The sequence below is a fragment of the Cupressus sempervirens genome, chromosome 5 (assembly GCF_028749045.1).
Source record: "Cupressus sempervirens isolate cs-2001-9-10 chromosome 5, ASM2874904v1, whole genome shotgun sequence".
In the NCBI taxonomy this organism is placed as follows: Eukaryota; Viridiplantae; Streptophyta; class Pinopsida; order Cupressales; family Cupressaceae; genus Cupressus; species Cupressus sempervirens.
The window spans coordinates 180,850,981-180,868,369 of NC_143122.1; positions in this window are offsets into that span (position 1 = coordinate 180,850,981).

Here is a 17,389-nt window from a genome sequence, read left to right on the forward strand (position 1 = left end):
ATACTTGTAGAAAAGATTTTTCTTAGCTACACTGATTTCTTTTGCAACCAATTCACATCTAGAGCCCTCACCCCCACTCTTCAATGTGTATTTCATCATTTCATATACCACTATTTTTTACTATTGTCCTCCCAAGATCTTGTTAACACCCCTCATTAAAACATGTGTCAAACTTGGACAAGCCACCACATTCTGAAAAATTCTCATTTAAGTAAGCATTTCTATAAAAGAAAAAACCATCAAGTCTACTACATAAAAATTGATCTAGCAAGTCTCTTGATGATTTTAGAAGCCCACTAGCACCACCCCAACATTTCTTTACTATGCAAAGTAGAACGGATGGAGCATAATAGTCCATGGTGTATAGAAAAATTGACATGATATTTGCAACATGTATTTTGAATTTTAAGTGGCATAGAATAAAATGGCTTCAAAGATTCAAAAGCCCTTTGTGATATATGCAATCTTGGATGACTCCCTAAATTCTTAGAACAACATAGTTTGACTTACCTCCAAATAATGTTTATGATGTGGTGTGTGGTCTTTGATGCAAATTCTCAACTTCAACACGTCTTTAGCATTGGGTGATACTCTTGAGGTGGAGTGCCAAAACTATATAATTTCTTTCTTTACATCATTAGATAGCTTCTTATCAAAGCATGGAAGTCTCCCACCAAAAGCTCATGTTTCATTTTGAAAAGGATCATGAATTCTCTCTCATCTACTAAGTGCTCTTCTCAAAGTAGTATGATTTAGGTTCAAGTCAATACAAGTTTGTCTCATATATCTACCCTTTCTCAAATGATCACTTACCAAAGAGGTTGCAATAACCCTTCGAGCAACTCTCTTATCCTTTTCCCTGCTATTTTTCTAAATGCTATTGAGAGCATTGAAAATATTCTTCATAATAATGACATTTCTTTCCAATTTTTTATTGACACAAATCTTCAATTTGGAAAACATAGGTCTCATCTTTTGCATCTTTAATAAGTGCATAAAAATTTGACATTGCTCCACCACTGTCTTGTTGTCAAAAAACATCTTATATAGTCTTGAAGCCCATAACCAAATGGTTCTTTGTGATTCTTTTCCTTCCAAATTGGTAATAATTCTTTCATCAATTTCAATTATCCATTTTGATGTTCTAGAACCTTCATGTTGATTATAATTAGGAGATATGTAATGTTCCTGTGCATTTTCATTTTCGACATGGTCAATCATGCAATTTACATTATGAACTAGTAAATTTTCATTCTCCAAATTTTTACTCTATAAATTTTCAATCCTGACATTATCATTATCACTTGATACATTTTCATTCCCCAACTGTACATATTCATTATCTGACTCTATAATTTCACCTTTGATCAATACATCGTCAACTTGATTCACATTTAACATACCTTGTCTCTTCCTTCGGTGTTTTACCTTGTCCCTTTCCTTATATGCTATAATGTCTTCATTTGATACCTTCCTTTTGCATTTAGCTTTTTGATGACCACTACTCCCCATTCAGACAACAATATTGGACACCTAATCATACATTATAGTAATATTTTTGATCGTATGGCCCCAAGAAATCATTTTTCTTCAAACTTGTGAAAATGGACTCCAAAAAACGTGATTATTAGGTCTATAGTGACATAATATTTTAGAAAAAGTATGACAATATTTCATGTACTTGATCCCATATTAGGTATTCGATCCAAGATCAGATACCTGATACAATATCATTTACTCAATATGGATGCCCAAATTTTGGAGGGAAGTCAAAATTTGGCAAGTGTGGGCAATGTGAAGAAAACTGTAAATTATTATATATTAGCATTTTATTAAATATAATATATTAATATATGACTATTATTAAATATAATATAGTAATATATATATAATAATAATTATTAAATATAATATAGTAATATATATGATTATTATTATATAGTCATATATTATGATTATTATTATATTTAATATATAGTCATATATTTTAATTATGTCCCTAGGGTCGTATGGACCTATTTGACTTAATCGAATGTGTTGAGAGGGGTCATAGGTCCTTTCGATGGATTTCATGACAACATATGTCCTTAGGACCCCTAGGGACCTATTTGGTTTGATCAAATGGGTCGAAAGGCCACTTCAATGCATTTCATTAGAACATATGTCCCTAGGGGTCCCATGACCCCTCGAGACCTATTTGGTTTGATCGAATGGGATGAAAGGGGTCATAGGTTATCCCATGACCCATTTCGATGCATTTCATGACAACATATGTCCCTAGGGGTCCTAAGACCCCTAGAGACCTATTTGGTTTGATCAAATGGGTTGAAAGGGGTCATAGGATAACCTATAACCCCTTTCAATTCATTTCATGACAACATATGTCCCTAGGGGTCCTAGGACCCCTAGGGACCTATTTGGTTTGATCATATGGGTTGAAAGGGGTGATAGGATAACCTATGACCCCTTTCGATGCATTTCATGACAACATATGTCCTTAAGGGTATTAGAACCCCTATGGAACTATTTGGTTTGATCAAATACATCAAAAGGGGTCATAGGATAACCTATCATCCCTTTCGATGCATTTCATGACAACATATGTCCCTATGGGTCCTAGGACCCCAAGGAACCTATTTGGTTTCATTGAATGGGTTAAAAGGGGTCACAAGATAACCTATGACCCCTTTAGAGGCATTTCATGACAACATATGTCCCTAGGGACCTATTTAGTTTGATCGAATGGGTTGAAAGGGGTCACCCCTTTCGATGCATTTCATGACAAAATATGTCCCTAGGGATCATAGGATAACCTATGACCCATTTCGCTGCATTTAATGACAACATATGTCCCTAGGGGTCCTAGGACCCCTAGGGACCTATTTGGTTTGATTGAATGGGTCAAAACGGGTCATAAGATAACCTATGACCCGTTTTGATGCATTTTATGACAACATATGTCCCTAGGGGTCCTAGGACCCCTAGGGACCTATTTGGTTTGATCAAATGGGTTGAAAGGGGTCATAGGATAATGTATGACCCCTTTCGACATATTTCATTACAACATATATCCCTAGCGGTCCTAGGGCCTTTAGGGACCTATTTAGTTTGATTGAATGCATCGAAAGGGGTCATAAGATAACTTATGACCCCTTTTAATGAATTTCATGATAATATTATATTTAATAATAATTTAATACTATATATTTTAATATAATAATAATATATTACTAGATTATATAATAATAATCATATATATTACTATATTATATTTAATTATAATAATCATATATTACTCTATTATATTTAATAATAATAGTCATATATATTACTATATATAATAATAATATAATAATAATAATAGTCAATAATTATAATGATGTCCACACTTCCCAAATTTTGGGTTCCCTCCAAAATTTGGGTTATGAATCTTTGGGAAAAATTTTGGCTGCCACTTTTCAGATACTCAATTTCACATTAGGTACCTGATCTAGTATCAGGTACTTGATTTGAAATTAGGTATCCGATTAGGCTTGGTATTTACCAAACATATTTGGTCAACTCAGAAAACATGTTTGAGACAGGTTTCAATGACATTCATACTTTGAGTAGCCATCTAACAATATTTTTTTCATCAAAATTCAATGAAATGAAAAGTATTTTTTATGACACTTAAGATTTCATCGATATAATTGCTGTCAAATTTTAAGTTCGATAAATATTTATTAGTTAATTTTTAATGAAGATGTTTGTAAATTGTTGATTGACATATTGATTGAAAAATAGTTATAACTTTTAAATGATATAACATTTTTGAAATCCAAAAGTTGTGGAACATTCAATGCTTTGCCTAGTATAAGAAAAAATAAAATAAAATAAATTTTGTAAAGTTTTCAATTAGTTAAGGTGGTGAGACATGAAAATTTTCTATTTTGGAAAAGTTATAGTAGAAAATTCATATTTAATTATTTATTTAGAGTAAAATACCCAAAAATATGTATCACATCCGGGCATGAGTCTAATTTTTTTTAAATCTATAATTATATTAAAAAATATTATCATTTGATTTTGATTAAGGTGGTCATACATACACTTACTTTTTTATTTTTACCCTGAAATTTTTGTAGCACTACATTAAAATCCAAAATTTTGATAAATCAAATATTTTTTTCTCCAGATAAGGCCTAGTAGTTTAGGAATTGCATTCAATTTCCTATAGATTCTTTTCTTACAAATTTTTGATATAAAGCCCATAGCTACTTGAAAATTACGTGTAAAGTTAACATAACCTTGATTTGTTGGTTTTTCATTGCCACTTAAAGCCATAGTTTGGTTGACCATGATTTTGCACATACCTAGTTACGTTTCTTAAATGATTAAATTATATTATCAAATTTATACAGAACAACATTTTGATTTTGTTTTTAAGCTTTTAATATTTTATTATAAAATTTTTAAAAATATTATATTATAAAAGTAATTAGATTTTTTTAAAATTATGATAGCATTGTATTATAGTACAAAAAATATTATTGTTCCAACTATTATATTTAATATTTTAATTACACTAAGAGGCATTCTTGTTGGAATTCTTTTAGAATAACTGGAGGGTGGTGAATCAGTTATTCAAGGTCCAGATGTAAAAATAAAACTTTTCACAATTCAGTGAACCCATAAAACTTTCTTGACCATGCATACATTCATTGTGTGTTAACCAAAATTGATATGTTGCTGTTCAATCAACATGCATAAATGTAAAGCATAAAACATAACATATCCATTAGCACATTTGACACAATAATTTAACATAGAAACCCAATTTGGGAAAAACCACCAATAACATGCTACTCCTTTTTCATTCTTCTAAAGTGATGCAATGTTAAAGGCCAACTCTATTAAAGGTTACAACACACATTGTTAAATGTGACCCAGTTAAGAGATTTCAATCACCCTATTAAAAGTGAGCCTTGTTAGAGGACTTTAGGTTATTCACTTAGAATGCCACCCTATTAAAGGATTTTCCATTGATTGTTGAGTCAACCTTACTCCAAAGGATTTACCCTAGGCTGATATAATTGTTAGAAAATAGCAGTAGAGCTTTGATTTGATACAACTTACAACCTTTCTTGTAGATTATAGATCACTATTCAGTCCTCAGCTCTACTTGGCTTCCAATCTTTGCAACTCTGATAGTTTTTTCACCCTTTAGGCATTCATTCTCTTTAAGACTTCTTGCTTAGTATGCCATTGCAAACTTCTTCTCTTGAGTCACTTGATGAAGCAAACCCCTTTCCTTCTCCTTGTCAAATTTTTGCATCAAAACTCTCTAACTTCTTTGCTTCATGACCAAACATCCCTACATATACGAAATTAAGACCCTTTTCCCACTCATTATCCATCACAAAAATTAGGGTTTTTGATAGATTAGTTAGGATACGATGTATCTACCCCATATCTTGTCTTTTTTAGAAACTTCTTCTAAAATCCATTTGAATTCGCCTTCAAAATGGTTTACATAAGATTTTGTGCCACTAGCTCATCAATCTTATCTTCCTCCTAATTTACAAGTTCCAAGAAAATAAACTTGTTAGCTTTTACTTGGTGAATCTTCAATCTTCTCATAATGTAGCAGCTCAGCATTATCAATTTACTAATGCTTGACACATATTGTGTTACTCATCATCTACTATAAAATCACTCGACATCAACTAGATTTTACTAGTGCTCGACATCAACTGAATTTTAATCGGCATCAACTATCATGCTCAACATCTACTAACTTACTCGACATCCACTAGAAATCATTTTTACTTGGCTCCAATTGACTTTTTGCTCGGCTTGCACTAACTTTTCTCAGCACCTACTATCAGCTTGGTCAAGCTTGGCAAATGAACTTTGTTCAACCTTATTGTTCTAAACTTTCTAAGTGTAGCTAGTCATTTTCTAACCTCAAGTAGATCATCAATACAATATGTTATCACTATCTTAATTGATCCTTGCATTTCAATACATAATCATAACTCAACCTTTCCTCTAGGTACTTTTGTTACATCTTTTTGATTAAATCCTCCTTATCAATCAACTAAGTGATTGTGCTTGAAACATATAAGAAATTGTCTTACCAACATGTAGTGGGTTTGACATCAGTGACAAAACAATGATTGAAACACATAGTCTTCTTCAACAATCTTTCTACTCAAATGATCTTTCCAATCATATATCAATAATCTCCCTCTTTGGCATTGATGGCAAACCAAATTGATCAACTAGTCAAACAAATGAACATCTTGTTCCATCAAACTAACTAGGTTAAAATGGTAAGGCAATACCAAAAAGAAAACTTGTGATTGAAACTTCTTTCTCTATCATTTGCTCCTCTTTTGATTAGGTTATAAAATAAAACTCCCTCTTTTTGTTTTTTTTTTCCGATCCTTCCTCTGATTGTGTTCTTTCTGCTTTCTTCCTCTTTCTTTCTTACCAAACCAATCAGTAATGTACTTTCTCCCTCGATCAATTTAATGTACTTTCTCCCTCTTTGACAAAAATGCCAAAGACATATACTCAACACTTGGCATCTTTGATATATGCAGACATAGGCTTTTGCAGGCTCTTCAATTTTCTTCCTTTGTCACCTTGCTTGTGATTAATTTGTAATTCTAGCTCTGTAATTACTTTAGGCAATTCCTAAAGTAAGATGCACTGCATCAATTTGTATGAAATGAATGTCATCTTATTTGATGCACGGTCTTCAATTTTCTCCCTCTATCTTTTACATAGCCTTTGATAGGGGTATCACCCCTAGTTTACCTCTTAGATACTCATAAGAATCCTTAGGTAATGCTTTGGTGAAGATATCAACACTTTTCTCCTTTGTGTTAATATATTCCATCTTCACCTCTTTTTTTTGAACTAATTCTCTTACATAATGATACTTTATTGCAATGTCCTTTGTCTTTGTATGCATTACATGATTCTTTGATATATTTATAGCACTTGCATTATCACAATAAAGTGTCACTGGTTCTATGATTTCCTCCTTCATTCCCTTAAGTAGTTGTTTGGTCCATACAATGTTTGTGGAGTTAATAGCAATAGAAACATACTTTGCTTCAACAGTAGATTGGGAAGTACAACTTTGCTTCTTGCTAGTCCATGTAACAAGTCTTCTACCTAAGAAGAATGCTTCTCCATTGGTGTTCTTTTTGTCATAAATATTTCTAACCCAATTAGCATCAGTGTAGACTTTCAATTCAAAATTTTCATTCTTCTTATAGTATAAACCATACTCTTATGTTCCTTTCAAGTATCTCATTATCCTTTTCACAGCCATCAAGTGATTTTCTCTAGGATTAGCAGAGAATCTTGCAACTATCGATATAGCTAATGCAATATCAAGCCTACTGTGTACTACATATTACAATTTTTCAATCATAGATCTATATAATGTTTGATTGACGTCAGCTGAATCATCATTCTTTGATAGCTTGAGTGCTATCACCATAGGTGTACTTACTAGTTTTGAATCCTCTAGTCCAAATTTGTTAAATATCTCTTTGACATATTTTGACTGAGTGATATATACACTATATTTCATTTGATATATTTGTAATCCCAAAAAGAATTTAATCTCACCAAATATTGACATTTCAAACTCTTGCTTCATCTCATTTGTAAAATCTTTACACAAAGCATCTTATTCTCCAAATATTATGTCATCAACAAATATTTTAGATAATAGTATACCTTTTTCTTTATCTGTCTTCATGTACAAATTTTTGCTATCATCTGTCCTTTCAAATCCAATCTTAACAAGATAAGTATGAAGTCTCTCATACCATGCTCTTGGTGTTTGTTTCAATCGATATAGGGATTTGTGTAGTCTACATACCACGTTCTTATTATTTTTATCAACAAAACCATTTGGCTATTCTATGTATACTTCTTCTAATATGCCATTTAAAAATGTAGACTTAACATCCTTTGGTAAACTTTGAAACCTTTATATGTAGCATAAGCAAGCAGAATTCTCACTCCTTCCATTCTTGCAACAGGAGAAAATGTTTCACCATAGTCAATTCCTTCTTCTTGTGCACACCCTTTGCAAACTAGTCTTGCTTTGTTTCTGTTGGAGTTCTTTTTGGCAAAGAACATACCAAGTAGATCTAAACCTGATACCAAGAGACAAAGACTAGGAACATGCCTAAGGACGAGCTAAGTCCTATATTTAGCAAGGCTAAATCTTAGTTCTAGGCCAATTAACAGAGTCATATCGGGACTCACTTCACTTTAGGCTCTGCAAAGCCAAGGTGGGCATACCTAAGGGATTTGTCTAATTTATCTTGATACTTCATTACAAGACTACCCTCTATAGCAGATATGGTCAATATTCTTCTTCAATTTGCTGGTAAATCTCCTGATCACAGTAGCTAATCATAACCAAGGAAAGTAACCACAAATAAGCCATGACCTACACTTACAGTTCTTCAAAACATAAAATGGGAAAATAATATTCATTTTGATTTGATTTCTCAGCATAATCAGATATGCAACAGCAAAGAACATGCATCCTTCAAGCTGACCAGTCCCTTATCCATTGGGCACTAACTGAATCTTCACATACAGATGGATACCTAAAACATACTCATATATTTAGGTATATGGTCTATCTGCTTGTCTTGCAAACAGGCATCAATATTCATTAAAACTCTTGTACTTATGGTGATATCCTCTTGGTGTAACCTGCAATCCTATCAGTACAAACAAGCATTTACTCGGAGCTTTGTTCCAACAGAAAATCTATTCTGATATACAACCTTAAGGGGATGTAACTGGGTTCAAACTCTTAGTTCTTAAACATAGAACATTGCAAATAACAACAGCAGGAGATAAGAATCATAATGAAACTAAAAGATGAGGCTCTTTGTATTAATTTTATTGAAAAGAATACAACATCTGCATAAGAAAACTCAAAAGATACACATAGAATGACTGTGTAATACGAATGCCTCAAAAGGAATACAATATGTTGTTCATAACAAGAAGAATCACTGAGAAAAATGGTATCACAGATCTGAGAGAACTCAAGATTGGAACCATGAATTGGTCCTTCAGTTACAAAAAACTGGAACCCTTACAAATGAAAAAAGAAAGAAAGATATAGCAAGAAATGAATTCTCGGATCTGATATGTAATTGCCAGGTGTCCACTTGAAATCCAATCCTCTGTAACTGAAAAACCTCTTTCTTCTTTCATCCCTTCTGATCTGATTTTGTTTCATCATTAATCTATAACAAACTTGCAAAATATCCTTGCCTAATGATGAAAACCCTTTACTTGCCAAAAAATCTGATTGCCCCATGAAAAAGCCAGTGAAAATGAGTTTTTACTGAGTAAATCAGAACAAATTCAACCCTAACTGCATTTCCATTGCCTTCTACAGATATCCAGGTCATTATCTTGACAAAAAACAAATCTGAACTTCTTGGTATGAATATGGTTGCACTTTAAGTACCTAATAGAAAACCTCGTGTAGCTCAAACTGACTGATACCTGTACAAAAATCGACTCCAGATTTGGAAAGTTTGTCTTCTCTCGATTCTGGCGATATATAACACTTCATATTTTGGTTACCGAAAGTGCCTGAGATTGCCATTTGAAAATGTCCCCTCTGGCTATAAAATGCTTAGGTCTACAACTCATATTTAAAATTTCAAAAAATTTAAAATACTCTAAAGTCCAAACTTTAGAATATATCCTTTATTTGATTTCAAAAGCCTGAATGTGACTTCAAAAAATGGGAAATAATAAAAATTATTATTTTTTTTTGCCTTCATATTTCCCTCTCCTTCCATTCGGGTCAACCAGCTTCTGCCACGTGGCGCCCTTTGATTTACTCATGCTATGTCGCAATGGTAACTAGTGAGCAACTTTTGGTTGGCGAGTTAGCGACACCCACTCGATCAAGACACGTGTCACCATCTCCTTCCTCGGTCTATTTCCTGCCACCTCATCACGTCGATTAGTTTGTTTAAAATATTGCTTTGTCATGCTGATGTCAGCACCTTTTGGGTCGGATTGGGGGTCAACAACATGCGTTTGCCTTCACAAAAGGCCTTTTGTCTCAAGACAAGTTAAACAGGAGGCGTTGGAGTATTTGAACAACTGAATACTCCCCACCATAGTACATGTGGGACAAAATTTTTTAAAACCCTTTCTCTGATCAGCGTGGTCAATGAAACTACCGTCTTCACCTTAGCGTGATCTCAACTGATGTGTGGGTGATCTCTTTTACTGGAGTGGATTTCTCTGGACTGTCGCAAGGTTCTTCTTGCTATTTGAGTACATGGTCAATTGATACGTTGACTGAGATTTTTATAATTTGCAACAGTGTAAACTCTGGCTATTTTGCAAATGTCCTGCCAGCATGGTCTTCAGTCGGTGGACATCACCGGTCAACTATTTTGCTTCTCCTGCCGTTATCTCCCTCTAGCGGCAGACCTGACCTTGCAATCCCAAATGACCAATCCTGTATGGCAGAGCACGCACTATAATAATTGGGAGTAGTCCATGGCTTATTGGTCTGCTGGCTCTCCTCCTCCCACCCACCTTCTCGGTCTTTTGGTCGGCTTACAGATCAAGCTTTTTCGCTAAAACCACAGTGATCAAGTCTTCGCAATCTCTGCCTTCGTTGCATCCAACTGATATGCGTACTGTTGCTTGTTTTAATTAGCTTTCTTGCCTCTTAAAACTGCGGCCTCTTCCTTTACCTTGTCTTCATGCATTGATTGCTCAATGCGTGAGCTACTCTCTTTATTGGCGTGGAGGCTCCTTTCATGTCATTTAACTAGCATTCTCATATTTGAAGCGGTTTGGGATGTTTATTGGCTTTGAAGGCATCTTTTGCACTTTCAACATACTGGCTATTTCTTCCAAGTTTGCCACTACCTTTGTTGTTGTCATGATAGCATGGGATGACTCTCTAATTCCTATGGTCTGTTACTTCAAAATCTTTGACTCCCTTGCACTTGTTATTTCCTATTTCACTTTCAACGTGGTGGGTACTCCTTCAAACTTTTGTTGGAGGCTTAATTTTTTTATGTGTCTACGTCTATTTTAATAAGCCTCTTTTTCATGTGGGTGTCTCTGCTTCTTATACTGCAGACGTCAACAAAAGACTAATGCCTTCCCCTATCCTTTGATGCAAACTATCACTCTCTTTTATATGTTCTAGTGCAGCAGTGATATTTTGAAGGAGTCTCAGCATTGCGAATTCCAATCGTGCAAACAAACTTCATGGTAAACTTGTTGAAAAAGTACCTCGATGATGCTATGAAAAGACTAAACAGTCTCATTATATGACTTAGTGACATACTATACTTGACATAATCTTTATTGCAAAAATTAGCCCATACCCTCTACAAATGCAAAGATTTCGAATTGTGCCAACTAAGGTAGTGTGATAATTAATATCATTATAATCCATCTTTAAAACATCTTTGATTTGCACATAATCATCATTAATCTGATGGAATCAGTCGGGCCCCAAAATGGGTCCGGCTAAAAAAAATTTCATTTCCAGACAATTGAACTACAAAACTGGTCCATTGACCCTCTGATGCTGATTAGAAATCAATTTGATCACAAAATCACCATTAAAAACTTATTTTGAATCACCTCTGTACCATTGTCAATTTGATGTCAGGAGGTCTGTTGACTACCTTTGAAAACTGATTCAGACAACTGACCGGGCTCTGAAAACTAGCACATTGAATTTTTGTTCCGCACACTCTCAGTTTGTCGAATCTCGTCTCATGAAAAATTTGGGGTCAAAAGATATTCGTTGTCAAAGTTGCCTTCTCAAATTTACCTGCAAGAAAACACGTCAGAAAACAACAAACAAGGTTTGGATTTGGCTTGGAAAATTGGGTAAATGAGCACATGGGGAAACAAAAACTGGGACACTCATTCTCTGTCATGAAGACATTATGAAAATGCGATTTGGGCTCATGAAAAATCATGGGGCACAAATGGTGAGCGTTCAAAGTGGGCTACTCAGAATTTTGCAACTGGACATGCTGACAGAAAACAATTTTTTGTGAATGGAATTGACCTGGAAAAGTGTGCATATGGATTCGTCAAGTTCTAAAAACTGGCACACTTGTAGTATTTTCAGTGGAAAATATAGGGGAACAAACTGTCTGATCTTGCCAATCACAGATTTCAATATATAACCTTACGAACAGGGGTACTGATAAATTTGCAAGTGCTGACACCAGTAAAAAGTCATAAATTGTGTTTGGAATTGCTTTTGAAAACTAATCAAATGGATTCATCAGGACTTAAAAATTTAAACATAGGAAGTCTCTGACCCTTGGAACACAATGCAAAAAGAATTTTTTCATTTGGGTCAACTGGGTCAAAGATATGATTGGTCGAACAGGGCTTCCCAGAATTGTGAACAACTAGTTAAATGCACAAAACAGTAAATGACCAACTTTGGGGGGTGCAAAACCTAGTCAAACGGATTCAAAATGACTTGAAAACTGAAACATAGGTTCTCTATTATGGACACTAAAAATCCCCAAAGTTCTAGGTTGTGAAACATTTTTGGGTAAAAGATATTCAAATGCAAACTGGGCCTCTAATCGCTATTTGACACTTGGGCAGAATTGCAAATTTTGACACTACCTCAAAATGGGACTTCACAGAATGATTCGAGATGGAAAAATAACATTGTGGATCACATGCATATGTCAAATGAAAGGTGTTAAGCCACTCAAACACCATCTAGGCCTCAAACTGATAATTGGCTACATATGCATAAAAGGAACTTTAGGGCATGATTTTCTCAAAATTTTCTAAATGTGACTGAAAATAGACCATGCAATTTTCAGTCCCAACAGTTTCTTATCACTTCACCATTCTCATCTAACTTGTTTCTAAATACCCACTTTGTGCCAATCACATTCTTATCTTCTAGTCTAGGAACTAGACTCCAAGTCTTGTTCTTTTCTATCTACTAAATTTCCTCTTCCATGGCCTTGTACCAGTCATCATCTTCCAATGCATCTCTCACTATCTTAGGTTCCTTCATGTTTAACAATATGATTCACTTCTCAACCTATTTCTTGTCATTGGCCTTGCATCTTTGTCTCCAATGATTTGATCTACAAGGTGGTGTCTTTTGACATATTTGGATAGTCTAGGCTTAGTTCTTGTAGTTGCATTCTTTCTCTCAGCTTCAGTATCACTATTCACATCTTTGTCAGGTGTTTTAGTAACTCTTTCATGTGTGCTACTCTCAAAGTCAAATTACACATTTTTCTTATTCTACAACTTGACATCTGAATGCAACTCGACATTCACAAGATGTGACTCAGCAATTGTTGAGACTTGTTGTTGGCTTGCTACATTATTTGTAGCATCTTCTTCAACAAAAATTCATTCATAATAGTATACAAAAAGCTTTTATTCTTTTGGTTCTTTTGTAGATTCAGCCTCATGTGCTTCTACAAACTCATCAAAATTCACATTTCATGTTCCATAATTTTGTTAGTGTTAGTATTTAAACACTTGTAAGCTTTACTTCTTATGGAGTAACTAAGGAATATACCTTCTTTTCTCTTTGCATCAAACTTTCCACTCCTAACATCTTTAAGAATATAGCACTTGCTTTCAAATACTTTTAAATATTTCATATTATGTGGATGAACATATCATAATTCAAAAGGTGTTGAGTGAGTACCTTTCTTGACTTGCACATAGTTCAAGGTGTATACAACAATACTTACAACTTCTCTCTAGTACTTTAGAGCAACATTCTTCTCCATCATGAGTGTCTTGGCACAATCTATTATAGAACTATTTCTTCTTTTAACAATTCTATTCTGTGGAGGGGTCTTAGGTGCAATTTTTTGTCTCTTGATTCCTTTGTCATTGCAGAATATATCAAATTCATGTGAAGTGAATTCACCTCCTTTGTCTGATCTCAAATATTTCCAATTCTTACCTGTTTCTTTTTCAACTCTTGCCAAGTACCATTTGAACATTTGAAAAGCACCTAATTTTGTTTTAGAAACATGGCTATCATCATCCTAGAGTAATCATCAACAAACAACATTATATACTTATCTCCTTTATAGATTTGCACTTTAATAGGTCCACACAAGTTAGTATGAACAATTTCAAGTATTTTCTTAGAGGTATAAGCTTTACTTTTAAAGCTTGACTTTGTCATCTTGCCTAGCTGACATTGTTTGCACATTATGTTTTCTAGTTTCTTCAACTTAGACAATCCTCTAACTCTTTTCATGTTACTAATACTAATCAGATTATCAAAGTTGGCATGACATAATCTCTTGTGCCAAAGCCATACATCATCAAATTTTGCAATAAGACAAGTAACATCTTCTATGTCCAAATAGAATAGATTACTTCTAGTTTGATCACCTTTTCCAATCAAGTTTCCATTTGTATCATATATCTTGGCTGATTTATTTTCAAACTCAACTTTGCACTCCAAATTATTCAATTGTGACATACTTAACAAGTTATAATTCAATCCTTCAACATAATAAGAATTGTCACATGAAATCTTGTTTGTGAGTTTGATAGACCCTTTTCCTTTTCACAATTCAATGAATCCATAAAACTTTCTTGACCACACATGCATTCATTGTGTGTTAACCAAAATTGATATGTTATTGTTAAATCAATATGCAAAAATGTAAAGTGTAAAACACAACATATCCATCAACACATTTGACACAATGATTTAACATGGAAACCCAATTTGGGAAAAACCACTAGTAACATGCTACTCCTTTTTCACTCTTTTGAAGTGATGCCTAGTTAAAAGCCAACCCTGTTAAAGGTTACAACACACACTCTTAAATGTGACCCAGTTAAGAGATTTTAATCACCCTATTAAAAGTGAGCCTTGTTAGAGGACTTTAGGCCATTCACTTGGAATGCCACCCTATTAAAATATTTTCCAGTGACTGTTAAGTCAACCTTACTCCAAAGAATTTACCCTAGGCTGATACAATTGTTAGAAAGTAATAGTAGAACTTTGATCTAATACAACTTACAATATTTCTTGAAGATTACAGATCACTACTTTGTCCTCAATTCTACTTGGCTTCCAATATTTGCAGCTTTGACAGCTTGTTCACCCTTCAAGCATTCATTCTCTTTAAGCCTTCTTGCTTAGTACACCATTGCGGACTTATTTTCTTGAGTCACTTGATGAAGTAGATCCCTTTCCTTCTCCTTATTAGATTTTTGCATAAAAACTCTCTAACTTCTTTACTTCATGACCAGACATCCCTATATATAAGAAATTAGAACACTTTTCCCACTTATTATGCATCACCAAAATTAGGGTTTTTGATAGATTATGTAGGATACAATGTATCTACCCCATGTCTTGTCTTTTCTAGAAACTTCTTCTAGAATCAATTTGAATTCATCTCCAAAATAGTTTACATAAGATTCTATGCCACCAGCTCATCAATCTTATCTTTCTCCCAACCTACAAGTTCCATGAAAACAAATTTGTTGGCTTTTACTTAGCAAATTTTTGATCTTGTCATAATGCAGCAGCTCGGCATTATCAATTTGCTGATGCTCGACACATACTATGTTACTCGACATCTATTGTAAAATCCATCAACTTGATTTTACTGGTGCTCGACATCAACTAAATTTTACTCGACATCAACTATCTTGCTCAACATCTACTAACTTACTTGACATCCACTAGAAATTCCTTTCACTTGGCTCCAACTGACTTTTTTCTCAGCTTGCATTAACTTTTCTTGGCACCTATGATCAACTTGATCAAGCTTGGCAAATGAACATTGTTCAACCTTATTCTTCTGAACTTTTTAAGTGTAGCCAATCATTTTGTAACATCAAGTAGATCATCAATACATTATGTTATCACTGTCTTAACTGATTCTTACACTTCAATACATAATCATAACTCAACCTTTCCTCTAGGTACTTTTGTTACATCTTGTTGATCAAATCCTCCTTATCAATCAACTAAGTGATAGTTCTTGAAATATATAAGAAATTGTCTTACCAACATATAGCAGGTTTGACATCAGTGACAAAATAATGATTAAAAGACACAATATTCTTCAACAATCTATCTACTCAAATGATCTTTTCAATCATATATCAACAATTCTATATAATGACAACATAAATGTCCAACAGATGAATATGCCAATATTCCTTGTCAATAAAAAAGAAAAGGGAGCAGTTACAAACTTCTAAATTAAATATTAAATTATAAAATAATAAAATAAAAAAGAATTCCTAAAATAATAGCTGGCCAAAATAATAGGAAGCCAAATGGAGGCCGAAATAATGGGCCCAAAAAATATGCTCTGAAAACATAGGGCTTGAAAAAATAGGGCCGAAATAATTTCAACATGTTTTATTTTTTTGTTAAATATAATTTTACATGCACATTCATGCTTATATTTTGTGGGGAGTGAGGGAATTTGAGACAAATTTGTGAAATGTGAAGAGATGTCCATTGGGGGATATGAGGAGCCTTTCACAAGTTTTAAAACAAAGCTCCTCATTTCATTTTTATTTTAAGTTTTTGTAGGAAGGAAGAGGTGGAGATTATTGGAGGATTAGATTTGAGTTTTTGAATAGGAGTAGATTGAAGTTTTGAAGTAATTTTTTTGTAGTTGAGATTTCTATTTTTTATTTAGATTTTCATTTAGATGTAGATGTAGATGTAGATGTGGATTCAAAATTAGTTATAATATTTTACTTTGATTTAGATTTCAATTTTAATTAGTTTCATTTATATTTAGATTTCTATTCAAATTTTTTTAGGCTTGCATTTAATAGTTTGGTCTTGCATATTTGATTTAGATATAGATTTGCATTCAAAATCTATTTGAGTTATATATATTTTATAATACTTTTCATTTACAAGTTTAAAAGTGCATGTTTCAAATTAGTTATAGATTTTCATGTTTCATGTTAATTTTAGATTTGCATATTTCAAAATAGTTTTGGTTTGCATGTTTTAGATTTGAATGTTTCATAATAGTTTTACATTTGCACGTTTCAAAGTATTTATATTTTTGTGTTTCAAAGTATAATTTTATCATTAATGTAGATGACAATGCCACCATATCAATACAATTTTTATTTTATTAAAGTTAATAATTTATTTAAAGTAGATAAATCATATATTTAGTATACATTTTATCCTTGTTAAACTATAAAATAGAAAAACATTTTCGAAATAATAGTTGGCTAAAATAATATAAAGCCAAATTGATGCCAAAATAATAGGGCCCGAAAAAGGGTCCAAAAAACAGGACTTGAAAAAATAAGGCTGAAAAAATAGAACCCA